The 19,081-nt window shown below is 41.8% G+C and overlaps 1 protein-coding gene across 1 annotated transcript in view; it reads left to right on the forward strand.

Annotated features, from left to right (window-relative positions):
* Nucleotides 1-19,081, forward strand: part of LOC126470387 (CCR4-NOT transcription complex subunit 3) — a 105,675-nt gene that overhangs the window by 21,379 nt on the left and 65,215 nt on the right. The window lies entirely within an intron of this gene.

Raw genomic sequence — 19,081 nt, forward strand, 5'->3', positions numbered from 1 at the left:
ATCTAATTCCCTCAGCATCACCCAACTTAATTCGACTACATTCCATTACCCACGTTTTGCTTTTGTTGATGTTCATCTTCCTCCCCATGAACCATGGACCTTGCCGTTCGTGGGGAGGCTTGCATGCCTCAGCGATACAGATAGCCATACCGTAGGTACAGCCACAACGGAGGGGTATCTGTTGAGAGGCCAGACAAACGTGTGGTTCCTGAAAGAGGGGCAGCAGCCTTTTCAATAGTTGCAAGGGCAACAGTCTGGATGATTGACTGATCTGGCCTTGTAACAATAACCAAAACGGCCTTGCTGTGCTGGTACTGCGAACGGCTGAAAGCAAGGGGAAACTACGGCCGTAATTTTTCCCGAGGGCATGCAGCTTTACTGTATGATTAAATGATGATGGCGTCCTCTTGGGTAAAATATTCCGGAGGTAAAATAGTCCCCCATTCGGATCTCCGGGCGGGGACTACTCAAGAGGATGTCGTTATCAGGAAAAAAAAACTGGCGTCCTACGGATCGGAGCATGGAATGTCAGGTCCCTTAATCAGGCAGGTAGGTTAGAAAATTTGAAAAGGGAAATGGATAGGTTAAAGTTAGATATAGTGGGTATTAGTGAAGTTCGGTGGCAGGAGGAACAAGACTTCTGGTCAGGTGACTACAGGGGTATAAACACAAAGTCAAATAGGGGTAATGCAGGAGTAGGTTTAATAATGAATAGGAAAATAGGAACGCGGGTAAGCTACTACAAACAGCTTAGTGAACGCATTATTGTGGCTAAGATAAATACGAAGCCCACACCTACTACAGTAGTACAAGTTTATATGCCAACTAGCTCTGCAGATGACGAAGAAATTGAAGAAATGTACGATGAAATAAAAGAAATTATTCAGATAGTGAAGGGAGACGAAAATTTAATAGTCATGGGTGACTGGAATTCGAGTGTAGGAAAAGGGAGAGAAGGAAACGCAGTAGGTGAATATGGATTGGGGCTAAGAAGTGAAAGAGGAAGCCACCTGGTAGAATTTTGCACAGAGCACAACTTAATCATAGCTAACACTTGGTTTAAGAATCATGATAGAAGGTTGTATACATGGAAGAACCCTGGAGATACTAAAAGGTATCAGATAGATTATATAATGGTAAGACAGAGATTTAGGAACCAGGTTTTAAATTGTAAGACATTTCCAGGGGCAGATGCGGACTCTGACCACAATCTATTGGTTATGACCTGTAGATTAAAACTGAAGAAACTGCAAAAAGGTGGGAATTTAAGGAGATGGGACCTGGATAAACTGAAAGAACCAGAGGTTGTACAGAGTTTCAGGGAGAGCATAAGGGAACAATTGACAGGAATGGGGGTAAGAAATACAGTAGAAGAAGGAATGGGTAGCTTTGGGGGATGAAGTAGTGAAGGCAGCAGACAATCAAGTAGGTAAAAAGACGAGGGCTAGTAGAAATCCTTGGGGAACAGAAGAAATATTGAATTTAATTGATGAAAGGAGAAAATATAAAAATGCAGTAAATGAAGCAGGCAAAAAGGAATACAAACGTCTCAAAAATGAGATCGACAGGAAGTGCAAAATGGCTAAGCAGGGATGGCTAGAGGACAAATGTAAGGATGTAGAGGCTTATCTCACTAGGGGTAAGATAGATACTGCCTACAGGAAAATTAAAGAGACCTTTGGAGAAAAGAGAACCACTTGTATGAATATCAAGAGCTCAGATGGAAACCCAGTTCTAAGCAAAGAAGGGAAAGCAGGAAGGTGGAAGCAGTATATAGAGGGTCTATACAAGGGTGATGTACTTGAGAACAATATTATGGAAATGGAAGAGGATGTAGATGAAGATGAAATGGGAGATACGATACTGCGTGAAGAGTTTAACAGAGCACTGAAAGACCTGTGTCGAAACAAGGCTCCCGGAGTAGACAACATTCCATTGGAACTACTGACGGCCTTGGGAGAGCCAGTCCTGACAAAACTCCACCATCTGGTGAGCAAGATGTATGAAACAGGCGAAATACCCTCAGACTTCAAGAAGAATATAATAATTCCAATCCCAAAGAAAGCAGGTGTTGACAGATGTGAGAATTACCGAACAATCAGTTTAGTAAGACACAGCTGCAAAATACTAACACGAATTCTTTACAGACGAATGGAAAAACTAGTAGAAGCAGACCTCGAGGAAGATCAGTTTGGATTCCATAGAAATACTGGAACACGTGAGGCAATACTGACCTAACGACTTATCTTGTTGTTGTTGTTGTGGTCTTCAGTCCTGAGACTGGTTTGATGCAGCTCTCCATGCTACTCTATCCTGTGCAAGCTTTTTCATCTCCCAGTACCTACTGCAACCTACATCCTTCTGAATCTGCTTAGTGTATTCATCTCTTGGTCTCCCCCTACGATTTTTACCCTCCACGCTGCCCTCCAATACTAAATTGGTGATCCCTTGATGCCTCAGAACATGTCCTACCAACCGATCCCTTCTTCTGGTCAAGTTGTGCCACAAACTTCTCTTCTCCCCAATCCTATTCAATACTTCCTCATTAGTTATGTGATCTACCCATCTAATCTTCAGCATTCTTCTGTAGCACCACATTTCGAAAGCTTCTATTCTCTTCTTGTCCAAACTATTTATCGTCCATGTTTCACTTCCATACATGGCTACACTCCATACGAATACTTTCAGAAATGACTTCCTGACACTTAAATCAACACTGGATGTTAACAAATTTCTCTTCTTCAGAAACGCTTTCCTTGCCATTGCCAGCCTACATTTTATATCCTCTCTACTTCTACCATCATCAGTTATTTTGCTCCCCAAATAGCAAAACTCCTTTACTACTTTAAGTGCCTCATTTCCTAATCTAATTCCCTCAGCATCACCCGACTTAATTAGACTACATTCCATTATCCTTGTTTTGCTTTTGTTGATGTTCATCTTATATCCTCCTTTCAAGACACTGTCCATTCCATTCAACTCCTCTTCCAAGTCCTTTGCTGTCTCTGACAGAATTACAATGTCATCGGCGAACCTCGAAGTTTTTATTTCTTCTCCATGAATTTTAATACCTACTCCGAATTTTTCTTTTGTTTCCTTTACTGCTTGCTCAATATACAGATTGAACAACATCGGGGACAGGCTACAACCCTGTCTTACTCCCTTCCCAACCACTGCTTCCCTTTCATGTCCCTCGACTCTTATAACTGCCATCTGGTTTCTGTACAAATTGTAAATAGCCTTTCGCTCCCTGTATTTTACCCCTGCCACCTTTAGAATTTGAAAGAGAGTATTCCAGTCAACATTGTCAAAAGCTTTCTCTAAGTCTACAAATGCTAGAAACGTAGGTTTGCCTTTCCTTAAACTTTCTTCTAAGATAAGTCGTAAGGTCAGTATTGCCTCACGTGTTCCAGTGTTTCTCCGGAATCCAAACTGATCTTCCCCGAGGTTGGCTTCTACTAGTTTTTCCATTCGTCTGTAAAGAATTCGTGTTAGTATTTTGCAGCTGTGACTTATTAAGCTGATAGTTCGGTAATTTTCACATCTGTCAACACCTGCTTTCTTTGGGACTGGAATTATTATATTCTTCTTGAAGTCTGAGGGTATTTCGCCTGTTTCATACATCTTGCTCACCAGATGGTAGAGTTTTGTCAGGACTGGCTCTCCCACGGCCGTCAGTAGTTCCAATGGAATATTGTCTACTCCAGGGGCCTTGTTTCGACTCAGGTCTTTCAGTGCTCTGTCAAACTCTTCACGCAGTATCGTATCTCCCATTTCATCTTCATCTACATCCTCTTCCATTTCCATAATATTGTCCTCAAGTACATCGCCCTTGTATAGACCCTCTATATACTCCTTCCACCTTTCTGCCTTCCCTTCTTTGCTTAGAACTGGGTTTCCATCTGAGCTCTTGATATTCATACAAGTTGTTCTCTTATCTCCAAAGGTCTCTTTAATTTTCCTGTAGGCGGTATCTATCTTACCCCTAGTGAGATAGGCCTCTACATCCTTACATTTGTCCTCTAGCCATCCCTGCTTAGCCATTTTGCACTTCCTGTCGATCTCATTTTTAAGACGTTTGTATTCCTTTTTGCCTGTTTCACTTACTGCATTTTTATATTTTCTCCTTTCATCAATTAAATTCAATATTTCTTCTGTTACCCAAGGATTTCTATTAGCCCTCGTCTTTTTACCTACTTGATCCTCTGCTGCCTTCACTACTTCATCCCTCAAAGCTACCCATTCTTCTTCTACTGTATTTATTTCCCCCATTCCTGTCAATTGCTCCCTTATGCTCTCCCTGAATCTCTGTACAACCTCTGGTTCTTTTAGTTTATCCAGGTCCCATCTCCTTAAATTTCCACCTTTTTGCAGTTTCTTCAGTTTTAATCTACAGGTCATAACCAATAGATTGTGGTCAGAGTCCACATCTGCCCCTGGAAATGTCTTACAATTTAAAACCTGGTTCCTAAATCTCTGTCTTACCATTATATAATCTATCTGATACCTTTTAGTATCTCCAGGGTTCTTCCATGTATACAACCTTCTTTCATGATTCTTAAACCAAGTGTTAGTTATGATTATGTTGTGCTCTGTGCAAAATTCTACCAGGCGGCTTCCTCTTTCATTTCTGTCCCCCAATCCATATTCACCTACTATGTTTCCTTCTCTCCCTTTTCCTACACTCGAATTCCAGTCACCCATGACTATTAAATTTTCGTCTTCCTTCACAATCTGAATAATTTCTTTTATTTCATCATACATTTCTTCAATTTCTTCATCATCTGCAGAACTAGTTGGCATATAAACTTGAACTACTGTAGTAGGTGTGGGCTTCGTATCCATCTTGGCCACAATAATGCGTTCACTATGCTGTTTGTAGTAGCTTACCCGCATTCCTATTTTCCTATTCATTATTAAACCTACTCCTGCATTACCCCTATTTGATTTTGAGTTTATAACCCTGTAGTCACCTGACCAGAAGTCTTGTTCCTCCTGCCACCGAACTTCACTAATTCCCACTATATCTAACTTCAACCTATCCATTTCCCTTTTTAAATTTTCTAACCTACCTGCCCGATTAAGGGATCTGACATTCCATGCTCCGATCCGTAGAACGCCAGTTTTCTTTCTCCTGATAACGACATCCTCTTGAGTAGTCCCCGCCCGGAGATCCGAATGGGGGACTATTTTACCTCCGGAATATTTTACCCAAGAGGACGCCATCATCATGTAATCATACAGTAAAGCTGCATGCCCTCGGGAAAAATTACGGCTGTAGTTTCCCCTTGCTTTCAGCCGTTCGCAGTACCAGCACAGCAAGGCCGTTTTGGTTATTGTTACAAGACCAGATCAGTCAATCATTCAGACTGTTGCCCTTGCAACTACTGAAAAGGCTGCTGCCCCTCTTCAGGAACCACACGTTTGTCTGGCCTCTCAACAGATACCCCTCCGTTGTGGTTGCACCTATGTTACGGCTATCTGTATCGCTGAGGCACGCAAGCCTCCCCACCAACGGCAAGGTCCATGGTTCATGGGGGGACGACTTATCTTAGAAGAAAGATTAAGGAAAGGCAAACCTACATTTCTAGCATTTGTAGACCTAGAGAAAGCTTTTGACAATGTTGACTGGAATACTCTCTTTCAAATTCTAAAGGTGGCAGGGGTAAAATACAGGGAGCGAAAGGCTATTTACAATTTGTACAGAAACCAGACGGCAGTTATAAGAGTCGAGGGACATGAAAGGGAAGCAGTGGTTGGGAAGGGAGTAAGACAGGGTTGTGGCCTCTCCCCGATGTTATTCAATCTGTATATTGAGCAAGCCGTAAAGGAAACAAAAGAAAAATTCGGAGTAGGTATTAAAATCCGTGGAGAAGAAGTAAAAACTTTGAGGTTCGCCGATGACATTGTAATTCTATCAGAGACAGCAAAGGACTTGGAAGAGCAGTTGAACGGAATGGATGGTGTCTTGAAGGGAGGATATAAGATGAACATCAACAAAAGCGAAACGAGGATAATGGAATGTAGTCGAATTAAGTCGGGTGATGTTGAGGGTATTAGATTAGGAAATGAGACACTTAAAGTAGTAAAGAAGTTTTGCTATTTGGGGAGCAAAATAACTGATGATGGTCGAAGTAGAGAGGATATAAAATGTAGATTGGCAATGGCAAGGAAAGCGTTTCTGAAGAAGAGAAATTTGTTAACATCGAGTATAGATTTAAGTGTCAGGAAGTCATTTCTGAAAGTATTTGTATGGAGTGTAGCCATGTATGGAACTGAAACATGGACGGTAAATAGTTTGGACAAGAAGAGAATAGAAGCTTTCGAAATGTGGTGCCACAGAAGAATGCTGAAGATTAGATGGGTAGATCACATAACTAATGAGGAGGTACTGAATAGGTTTGGGAAGAAGAGGAGTTTGTGGCACAACTTGACCAGAAGAAGGTATTGGTTGGTAGGACTTGTTCTGAGGCATCAAGGGATCACCAATTTAGTATTGGAGGGCAGTGTGGGGGGTAAAAATCGTAGGGGGAGACCAAGAGATGAATACACTAAGCAGATTCAGAAGGATGTAGGTTGCAGTTGGTACTGGGAGATGAAGAAGCTTGTACAGGATAGAATAGCATGGAGAGCTGCATCAAACCAGTCTCAGGACTGAAGAGTACAACAACAACAAACAACAACAACAACGATGTTCATCTTATATCCTCCTTTCAAGACACTATCCATTCAGTTCAACAGCTCTTCCAAGTCCTTTGCTGTCACTGACATAATTACAATGTCATCAGCGAACCTCAAGGTTAACCTCAAAGTTTTTATTTCTTCTCCATAGATTTTAATACCTACTCCGAATTTTTCTTTTGTTTCCTTTACTGCTTGCTCGATACACAGATTGAATAGCATCGGGGAGAGGCTACAACCCTGTCTCACTCCCTTCCCAACCACTGCTTCCCTTTCATGCCCCTCGACTCTTATAACTGCCATCTGGTTTCTGTACAAATTGTAAATAGCCTTTCGCTCCCTGTATTTTACCCCTGCCACCTTTAGAATTTGAAAGAGAGTTTTCCAGTCAACATTGTCAAAAGCTTTCTCTAAGTCTACAAATGCCAGGAATGTAGGTTTGCCTTTCTTTAATCTTTCTTCTAAGATAAGTCGTAAGGTCAGTATTGCCTCACGTGTTCCAATATTTCTACAGAATCCAAACTGATCTTCCCCGTGGTTGGCTTCTACCAGTTTTTCCATTTGTCTGTAAAGAATTCGTGTTAGTATTTTGCAGCTGTGACATATTAAACTGATAGTTCGGTAATTTTCACATCTGTCAACATCTGCTTTCTTTCGGATTGGAATCTGTAATGTATATTAACTGGAGATTGCTGGCCTATGAAGGCATACCGTTAAATTTAATGTCAAGTATTATAACCAATAACATTAAATGGAAAAAATTCTCAATGGAGAAAGTATTCCATTAATGTTTTTTTCTTCATTCATAAAATTATTAGTGTGATATTTTCTAAAGGAGGTATTTATGGTAACTTGAAGTGTCAGAGAATACAGGGTGTTTATAAATGAATAACGGGGTTTTAACATTTTATAATATTTATTATATTAAACTTACAGTTATAAATGATGTGTCAAATGAAAGAGCAACTCAAACAGTTTTACCATGAACCATATAAATGTTCAATGTGAGCACCATTTGTCACAGGCACACGTCAAGTCTATAGCCAAGTTCTTCCCAAACATTGGTAAGTGTGTCTTCAGTGATTGTAGCAGCAGCTGCTTCAATCCAGTTTCTTAATTCAGGGAGGTCTGCTGGTAGCGGAGGCACGTACACACAATCCTTGATGAAACCCCAAAGGAAAAAAATCACATGGGGTTAGGTCGGGTGAACGTGGAGGCCATGCAAAACAAGCCCTGTCATTGGGCCCCTTGCGGCCTATCCAGCGCTTGGATACAGTGAAGTCTAGTGGATTGCAGTGGAAACATTGTGCGCTGCACATGCACACTGTTGCCAAACACAACTGTTTGAGTTGCTCTTTCATTTGACATATCATTTATAACTGTAAGTTTAATGTAATAAATATTATAAAGTGTTAAAACCCTGATATTTGTTTATAAACACCCTGTAATTTTCTGATAGCTTCTTCCCGTAATATTTGAATATTTCTGTGATAATCCTGTCCATGTCATAGTAAAAGTATTTTTCCATCCATTCATTTTCCACAGATACTAAAGAATGTAGAGCATTCCTGTGGCTAGGTCAGAATGACAGAGTTCAAATCTAGCAAGTGTATATCTCAAAGCTGCTGACTTATAAAATTCCCTGCTCCAAAAAAGAGAGAGATTGTTTTCCCCTTGAGTCACCAGAATGTTGTGCAACCTATGTTTTCAGTTAGTGTTGTTGGTAAGAAAATTATAGAACTACAGTTTGAAAGTCCAAAATTCAGCTCCCACTACCCCTCAGTTTCATCAAACTTGCTCATCATTTTATAAGCTAACGTACTTTTCTATAGCATGTAATTACAAGCAAAGGAACTTGGGTATAAATGCATCCTAACCAAAAAATGCACTACTCCACTGCAATAAAAAAGTATGGAGGTCAAAGTTCCATTCTCATTGACATGTTTTCAAAAGGATACATCCACAAGATGTTTGTACTGCCTAGAATATCAGTAATTATATCACTTAATATCCCAATACTTGATGTAGGACATTTCAAAACTTCCACAGACACCCTACTACTTGGACATGATTTGTCAAAATACTTTGTTTCATTCCTTGATAACAAATGCATGAAAAACATTTGTGATCCGTAGATAATATCAAATTGATTGTGACAAAAAACTATGAGCATTGTCTCTACTGAAGACTGCTAACATTGTTATGAAGAGTGCAGCAACATTAGATTCAGTGCATAAACTTCGGTGGGGTCCTGTTTGATAACTACCACGTATGTTTGATCTTGATTTCTATAAAATATTTTTTCTATGATATTAGTTTTGGAGCAGACACGCTACGTACAAACCTACATCCTCTTTCAACACGACTTCTATACGTTAAAAGGATAGATTGCTACTTACCATATGGAGGCGATGTTGAGTCACTGACAGGTACAATAAAAAAACTGCTAAACGTGTGGGCTTCCAGCAAAAAGGCCTTCTTTTAAAGTATACTAAACACATGTAGCAATGTATCCTTTTCATACTATTGCCTTTATTCCATCCTGTATTTTCCATTGTTAGACATCTATAAGTCATATATTATGTAGAGTTGGAGGTATTGACTGTTTGTAAACTATGAGGATCTTCATAAAAGGCAATCACCATAATGATTCATAACAAAGCAGTGATATAAATGGGAATTAAGGCAGAACACACAGTTTTGAGAGACTTCTGGGGTATGTTGCAGATATCAGTCTAACAAGTCGTGTGAAGCTATTTCAGGCAAGTAATTTGATTTCATAATTGCAAATGAGACAACAGAGACATCTCTGCAAAACAGTCAATGTCACAGTAAATGGTATGGGCACTTAGTGAGTATGAACACCCACACCGCCAAGAGTCTGTAAAATTAATTAATATGATATGAGGATTGTAAAGATTGTAAATTATTGATAAGACGGCATCTGTTAAAAAAGAATAATTGTTTTTTGAACAGATAAAATCTTGGAAAAGCTTCATTACTTTTACGCAAGGGGAAAAAGAAACTTAAATGACACTCCGCTGCAACATGCAGTTACTTCTGTGATGTAATTAGACAAACTCAGTGTCAGCATTATGATGATTATGTCAACAGACTTGTTTCATTTAATGTTTATCATATGATGGTGGTACAGAAATAGAGGAAATCTGTCATTATGATGTTTAATGCACAAGTCAGGATTGTTGAAGTAGGGCAATGCTACCTGAATGTTAGATTTTACACTCGCAGTATAACTTGGGTTGCTTAAAGTGTCTACAGTTAGGTCTAGCTTAAACAGCCAAGACTGTGTAGTTTGTGCTGAACAAAATAGTAAAACTCTAACTGAAAAATATGAAAGGTACCACATCTGGAGGCAGAGTAGCTCATGAAACGTAGAAAATGTTAGTATTGCCATTTTTATTTGCTTCTTTTGTGAAAAAATAATTGTCATCTCATTCAGTCCGTAAGACAAACAACACTAAGAGTGCCACAACAAGTGTTGCTGTCTTTTTACTTAATGCTTGCAAAAGCATTCCAAGAAATACTAACACTTCTCCACAAATAAAAGTAACAGTTACTGCATATAAACCCCTCCTCCAAAATACAGCATAGCCATTGACAGGTACGAAAGTTAAACAATGTTTCTCCATCTCCTTGTTACCTTTGTTTTTCTGATAATGAAAAATATACACGCAATAAAAATTGAAAGTAAATCCAAAAACTGAATTCATTACCTATAATTATAAAAATACATGATTCATGTATGACTTCTGCTAGAGAGCAACACTGCAAGGTTACCACCACACTTGATTTTTTTTTAGTGGAATTCAAGCTAGAAAAAATGCAGCAGGAATTTTTGCAAGTGGCCCAGCTCCATAGAGCAGGAAGAACTGCTGAGCATTGGCAGTCATATACCTTGGTACACATGCTGGAGAATCAACTTCTCAAGAACAGTGATGGTCAGCATTTTGTTAGGCAAAAATTCTGTTTTCACACTGTGTTTATTACCAGCATCATTGAAGTCAAAGACAGCAGCAAAAATGTTGAGTCCACCATATAATTTAGGAACAGAAGGAAATCATGATATTTATTCTTTATTATTGAATGTCAGTCCATTCGAAAAATTGTTATCTATAGTGTAAGCCTGAGTCTCTCAGGATGTTGGCACCAGTCCACATTCATGAGGTTATTTTTATAAAGTTTCAGACTCAATTTAGGAGAGCTGTAATGTCTGCTAAAAATCCTAAATCAACTACCCATTCAGGGTAATGCAGAATTGGCCCCAGACGTCCTTTGTCATACAAAAGCTGAGCCTTGGCAGGGTGTAGTCAAAAAACTTAGGAAATCACTTTCCCTTTCCTTAACCAGCGTACCTGAGTGTAGTAGGGAATATCTGGATATTCCTCTTCAAATAAAATCAAAATTTCTTTGAAGTGACGATAAATGAGCCTGTGAGAATGAACGTAGGTCACGTTACACACCACTGCATTCACGGCATTTTGGAGACCAGTAACTTTTGCACAGAGAGTCTCTTGGAGTGCCAAACAGTGAACGGAAGGTAAATTTGGCATGTTGAGCTTTTTCCATAGCGGACCAGTAAAACCTTTTACCTTACCACTCCTTGCTGACACCCTTTGCGTGATTGTGCAAAACAACTTTTTCCAAGTGAGTCGTACTCCTTCAGCTACCATTTCAGCCACTTCTAAAATATCTGCCCCTGTAGCAGTGTACTTCATCGAAAGCATATACAGGAACTCTACCGTTATATGTAAGTCATCGTCCCCACAATACAAAAGAATGGCTAACTGATCCATGTCATTAATATCCTTGAATTTCTCAAGTGCTACAGAGTACGCTAGGAAGATTTCAATTTTGCATGCTAATTGTTCACACAAATTGCCGTCAGTTTCGCTGATTCCCAGAGAGAGTGTCATACTGGGAAAAGTGGTCTTCTGCTATATGCGGGAGCTAATGTGTGGTTTGTTGTCCAGCAAAGTCTTCTTTATTAATGGCTCTTCCATAAACGGCTTCCCAGCTTCTGTTAAATATAGGGGAACTTCATAACTAGCTCTAAGAGTCATTTTGCAGCATGCTTTATCTTCTTCACCTTAAAATGGAAATGATTGTATGGCATTGTTGGCCGGGAGGCCCCATTCAGGGGAATTCGGCCACCGTATTGCAAGTCCTTTTTAGTTGATACCACTTCAGCAACTTGCAAGTCAATGATGATGAAAATGATGACGGACTCACAACACCCAGTCCCCTGCCGGGACTCGAACCTGGGCCGCCTGCGTGGTAGGCGGTAACGCTAGTGCTATGCTACGGAGACGGACTTCTTCACCCTAAATTAGTGAAGAAAGATTGTGTTTGAAATAATAAGAATGAAAACGAAAATGAATATACATTTGAGAGGAATGTAAATAAACTTCAGTTCATTTTGCAGGTCTGTTAACCAAAATAAACATGGTACAGTACTGGTAGAAATCTCATTCCTGGCTACAGAAGTCTCTTCTGCAAGAGTTTGCAACTTCAGTAATTCCTTGTCTCTGGTGCCTTCTATAATAATGTGATGTAAAATCGCTAAGCGGTTCTAAGGCTTCCATTCAGTTCCTTGTTGACCAGTCTGGTGTGCCAGTTGAAGATAGCAATAATAAAGACAGAGTTTTAAATTTCACGTTCAAGAAAGTGTTCACACAGGAGAATCGTGAGTCTCCAACCCAGCACAGAGTTCCAAGCAAGTGGAAAAAATGCAGATGACTCCAGTATATAAGAAGGGAAAAAGATCAGACCCACAAAGTTACAGACCAGTATGCCTAACTTCAATTTGCTGCAGAATCCTGCAACATATTTTCAGTTTGAATATAAATATAATGTTTATGAATCGGCCTTGTTTTAGAAAGCATTGCTCATTTGAAACTCAGCTTGCCCTTTTCTCACCTGATATACTGTGTACTATGGATGAATGGCAACAGGCAGGTTTCATATTTCTAGATTTCCGGAAAGCATTTGATATAGTGTGCCACTGCAGGCTGTTAACAAAGGTACAAGCATGTGGAAGAAGTTCACAGATATGCGAGTGGTTCGAAGACTTCTAAAATAATAGGACTCAGTATGTTGTCCTCAATGGCGAGTGTTCATTAGAGACAAGGGTATCATCAGGAGTACTCCAGAGAAGTGTGATAGGATCACTGTTGTTCTCTATATACATAAATTATTTGGTAGACAGGGTGGGCAGCAGTCTGTGGTTGTTTGCTGATATGCTGTGGTGTACAGTAGGGTGTTGAATTTGAGTGACTGTAGGAGGATACAAGATGACTCAGACGAAATTTCCAGTTGGTCTGGTGAATGGCAACTAGCCCTAAATGTGGAAAAATGCAGATGAGTAGGAAGAGCAAACCTGCAGTGTTCAGATACAGTATTACTAATGTGCAGCTTCACACAGTCAAGTCATTTAAATACCTGGGCGTAACATTGCACAGCAATACAAGGTGGAATGAGCATGTGAAAACTGTGGGAGGGAAGGCAGATGGTGGACTTCAATTTATTGAGAGAATTTTAAGAAAGAGTGGTTCAGGAGACTGCTTATAGGACACTGGTGCAACCTGTTCTTCAATACTGCTCGAGTGTTTGGGATCCTTACCAGGTTGGATTGAAGGAAGATATCGAAGCAATTCAGAGGAGGCCTGCTAGATTTGTTACTGGTAGGTTTGAACAAAACTTAAGTGTTACGGAGATGCTTTGGGAACTGAAATGCAAATCCCTGGAAGGAAGGCGGCATTCTTTTCAGGAAACACTATTACGAAAATTTAGAGAACCGACATTTGAAGCTGACTGCCGTATGATTCTACTCCCGCCAACATACATCGCGCATAAGGACCACGAAGATAAGATACAGAGGTGTACGTAAAGTCGTTTTGCCCTCGCTCTGTTAACAAGTGGAACAGGAGGGGAAATGAAATTAGTGGTACAGTGTAACCTCTGCCATGCACTGTATTGTGGGTTGTGGAGTATCAGTGTAGATGGAGATGATTTCACTATACTTTTCTGAATGCAATTTGCTGTAGTGTTTTTCAGTAGATGATTTTCTTACACATGTAATTACTGTACTGCAGATTAGACATTTGGCTTTATTGTCACAACTAACAAAAAAAATAAGAACATTCCCATTCCAATTTAAATGGATGTTCAAAAATTGTTCTTTTTTCAGACTGGGTTGTTCCATTATTCTAGTAACTGTCCTGCAATAATCTATTTCAGCGTCTAATAAGCCATCTATCAACGCACTCAACACTGCACCATAGCGAACAGGAATTGTTCTTTTCTTTTCTGCTGGTAGCTGTGACAAATAACAATTGCTGTTACAGATACATTGATGTGGAAAACTATGTGTGAATGAAATTCAAATTTATTCAAAGCAAGTGATTTAGACAAAGGAATTTTAGTGGAATTATTAAATTTTCCTTAATTCAAATCTCTTTCAAACTTTCCTACCCGTACAACTCTTCTGTGTGTATTTGTGAACAATGAACAATGAAGCATTTACCCTATGTTTCCATACAAAAGCTTCACACTTCAAAAAAAAGTTTTCAACCACAGGTCATCAAGAGTTCGGTGTTCTGTTGAAGGTGTTTTAGCATTTTAGCAAGTAAATGATGGATTTTGCAGCAGCTGATAAATACGATTGTTGAATTTATTGACATTGTAGTTACAATATGTTGTGTACTTCACAATTATGGGAGGATTGTTGACAGGTACAACCGACACTAACATGTCCGTAATAAATATGTTTTCATACTGAAACTAAAGGCAACACCAACAGGATCATTTTACCGACCCCCCCCAACTCAGAAGATATAGTTGCTGGACAGTTCAAAGAAAACTTGAGTCTCATTTCAAATAAGTACCCCACTCATACAATTACAGTCGGTGGTGACTTTAATCTACCCTCGATATGCTGGAAAAATTATATGTTTAAAGCCGGCGGCAGGCATAAAACGCCTTCCGAAATTGTACTGAATACTTTCTCAGAAAATTATTTTGAACAATTAGTTCATGAGCCGACTCGAAGTGTAAATGGTTGCGAAAGCATACTTGACCTTTTAGCAACAAATAATTCTGGCCAAATAGTGAGTATTGTAACGAATACACGGATTAGCGACCACAATGCAGTTGCTGCTAGGCTGAATACCGTAACACCTACAACCATAAAAAAGAAACGCAAAGTATATCTATTTAAAAGCTGATAAAAATGCTCTTAACGCCTTTTTAAGAGACAGTCTTCACTCCTTCCGATCTGATCATGTAAGAGTAGAAAAGTTGTGGAATGTTTTCAAAGAGATAGTATTGACAGCAATTGAGAGATGTATATACCACATAAATTAATAAGTGATGGTACTGATACCCCATGGCACACAAAGCGGGTCAGATTGTTGTTGCAGAAGCAACGAAAAAAGCATGCCAAATTTAAAAGAGCGCAAAATCCCCAAGATTGGTAAAGTTTTACATAAGTTCGAAATATGGCGTGTACTTCAATGCAAGATGCTTGTAATAATTTCGCAAATGAAATTCTGTCTCGAAATCTGGCAGAAAACCCAAAGAAATTTTGGTCATACATAAAGCACACCAGTGGCAAGACGCAATCAATACCTTCAATGCGAGATAACAATGGTGGAGTCACTGATGACAGTGCCACTAAAGCAGAGTTATTAAACACAGTTTTCCGAAACTCCTTCACCAAAGAAGACGAAGTAAATATTCCTGAATTCCAATCAAGAATAACTGCCAAGATGAGAAACATAGAAGTAGATATCCTCAGAGTAACTACGCAGCTTAAATCATTTAATAAAGGCAAGGCCTCCGGTCCAGACTGTGTACCAGTCAGGTTCCTCTCAGAGTATGCTGATCCCCCCAGGGGGTCCACAACTCTTTTGTGGATACGTGCGTAGTGAGCACGGGACCCCGAGCTAATGTGGCCCTCCTTCCTTTCCGGGCTGCATACCTTCCTTTTTTGCATCCTTCCCTATCCCCCATCTTCGCCCCCCCCCCCCCCCTCTCCCCTCACCTCTGGCTCTTTCCTTCCCTTTCTCCCCCTCTGGGAGTATGGTTTGTGCCTATGTCCGGAGATGGACGCTCGTAAATTTAACGCCTTCTTCACCTTCCCTGCTTGTATTTCTTCATCCTTCCTTTTTTACCCTTTTCTCCGCTGCGACGTTTGAGACCTCTCTTCTTTCCTTTCGCTTTCTTTGTTTTTCCCTTTCTCTTTCTTCCTCCCTGTGCGTGTCTGAAGGCCGACCCATGCATTTTCGTGCATAGCCGGTGACGGGGTAACGCGTAATTCCCCGCCCCGGGTAGACAGGTAGGACACGTACGTACCCCCTGGTAACGGCCAGGCCCAGGGAGGGGTGGTTACCCGAGCTGATACCTTCCGAAAGTGCCGATTGGTCCCTCCGTCCGTTTGTCGGGAGGTGTGACCTGAGGTGTGAACAATCACCTAAGGCGGGAGTGCCCTCAGAGAGGGCCCCCACAAGGGAGGAGCGCGCCATCAGAGACGCCGGTAATCATGGGTGATTCTTCCGCAATGGTTTCCTCACCTTCCATTATGTCTGCTCACAAGCGTAAGTTCACTGAGTCTCAGCCACAGACAGTTCTTCCATCATTGCCACAGTTCCTTGTTGTTTCTCGGTCTGACGAAGGTCACGACTTCTCCACGGTCAACCCTTTCATTATTCAGAAATGTGTCGACGCAATTGCAGGTCCTGTAAAGTCTTGTTCCAGATTACGGAATGGCACCTTGTTGTTAGAAATAGTCAGTGCTCTCCAGGCACAAAAATTGCTGCATACTTCACTGCTCAACACCTTCCCTGTCCGGGTTGAAGCGCACCGCACTTTAAATTCCTCGCGTGGAATCGTTTATACACGCTCCCTCGATGGATTGTCTGACGAAGAAATTCAGCACTACCTATCTGACCAGGGCGTAACGGCTGTTCATAGAGTTATGAAAAGGGTTGACACGAACATCATTCCAACCCGCACTGTCTTCTTGACATTTGATAAAGTTCAACTCCCATCAAAAATCAAAGCAGGCTATGAGATAATTTCCATTCGCCCTTACGTCCCAAACCCTACGCGTTGCTATCGGTGTCAGCGGTTCTGTCACACCAGCCAGTCCCGTTCCAATCCGGCCAAATGTGTTACGTGTGGCAAGGATGCCCATGAGGGTGCTTGTCCACCTCCATCCCCTCACTGCATCAACTGTATGGGTGACCATGCTGCTTCCTCTCGAGATTGCCCCGTTTTTAAAGACGAAAAGCTCATCCAGGAAATCAGAGTGAAGGAAAAGGTGTCGACCTTTGCTGCTCGAAAATTATTCGCCAGTCGCCAGCCCACCGTGCCTCAGACAGGAAAATACAGCACTTTCCTTGCTTCTCCTCGGCCAACAAAGGAGGCGGCCACACAGACTTGCGACCTCACCTTTAGTGCCACGGTCGTCAGATCGGCCAGTGCAAAGATCGCCCGTTCAACCTCACCACTTTCGCCTGCCCACTCTATGGCTCATCCTTCATCGGGTTCTGCTAAATCTCGAGCCCAAAAGTCAGACACCCGGACTTCCAAAAAAGAGCACACTCGTGAAGATTTTTTACGTACCCCAACTTCTCAACCATCGGTTCCTCCTCCATTTAAACATCATATTTCCAAGAAGTCTACTAAGAAACCCAGTTCTTCTCCGCCAAGGCATGTCCCATCTACAGCACCACCTGGCGGAAATCGCCCTCGGCCGTCTTCTGTGTCGCCAAGGCGCACTGCTGGCAGCCGATCAACCGGCAAATCGCTGGCGGCAGGAGCTGCTACTGAACAACTTAAGGATCAGGATCTTCTGCCTTCAGCTGAATGCCATTCCATGCTGTCGGTCGCAAGCTCTGAGCAGTCGATGAGTTGACCGCAACCTTGGTCACATTCCTCCATTTTCTGTTCACCCTATGTCCATTATCCACTGGAATATCCACGGCATTCGAGCCAATCGGCATGAATTGTCGATCCTCTTACGATACTACTCGCCGGTCATCTTCTTTCTTCAGGAAACAAAGCTGCGTTCCCATGACCGCTTTGTTCTCCCCCATTTTCAGTCCGTCCGATTTGATCTCCCTTCTGTTGAAGGCACTCCAGCCCATGGAGGACTCATGATTCTTCTCCATGATACTCTCCATTATCACCCAATCCACTTAAACACTTCCTTCCAAGCAGTCGCTGTCCGTCTTTCCCTTTCTGGATATACCTTTTCTCTTTGTACTGTATACATTCCATCGTCCACACCAATGGCACGAGCTGATCTCCTTCATCTTCTTGGTCAGCTTCCACCCCCCTATTTGCTGGTTGGGGACTTCAATGCCCACCACCCGCTTTGGGGATCTCCACATCCTTGTCCACATGGCTCACTCTTGCTAGACGTCTTCCACCAAGCGGATCTAGTTTGCCTCAACACTGGGGTCCCTACATTTTTGTCTGCCTCCACGACAAATTTCTCTCACTTGGACCTTTTGATCGGTACTGTTCCGCTAGCTCGGCGCTTCGAATGGTTCGCCCTTGACGATACACACTCGAGTGACCACTTTCCATGTGTCCTTAGACTGCAGCCTCAACTGCCATGTATGCGCCCGCAATGCTGGAAGTTTGCCCAAGCCGATTGGACACTTTTTTCGTCTCTAGCGACATTCGATGACCATCACTTTCCTAGCGTCGACGATGAGGTCACACATATTACCAACGTTATTCTTACAGCTGCGGAACGTTCAATACCACGCACCTCCGAATTGCCCCGGCGCCCCCCAGTTCCTTGGTGGAACGAGGCGTGCCGTAACGCAATACGTGAACGGCGACGTGCTCTTCGCGTTTTGCGCCACCATCCTACTTTGGCCAACTGTATCCGCTATAAGCAGTTCCGTGCGCGATGCCGTCGCGTCATCCGCGATAGCAAGAAGGCAAGCTGGAAATTCTTAATTAGCTCATTTAACACCTTCACTCCCTCCTCGGAAGTTTGGAGTCGGCTTCGGCGGTTATCAGGCGAGCCTAGTTTCTCCCCGGTCTCTGGGCTCACTGTCGCGCATGATACATTAGTGGACCCCGTCGCAATTTCTGACTCATTGGGTCAACACTTTGCTGAGATTTTGAGCTCTTCAAATTACCCGCCAGCGTTTCTCCCGAAGAAACGTGCAGCGGAAGTGCGACCTCTTGCTTTCTCCTCTCAAAATCGCGAAAGCTACAATACTGTTTTCTCCATGCGGGAACTCCAACATGCACTCTCTTCTTCTCGCTCCTCCGCCCCAGGACCGGATGGTATCACGTCCAAATGTTGCTGCATTTACCAACCCATAGTCTGCGTTACCTCCTTCGCCTTTATAATCGA

The sequence above is a fragment of the Schistocerca serialis genome, chromosome 1 (genome assembly GCF_023864345.2).
Source record: "Schistocerca serialis cubense isolate TAMUIC-IGC-003099 chromosome 1, iqSchSeri2.2, whole genome shotgun sequence".
Classification (NCBI taxonomy): domain Eukaryota; kingdom Metazoa; phylum Arthropoda; class Insecta; order Orthoptera; family Acrididae; genus Schistocerca; species Schistocerca serialis.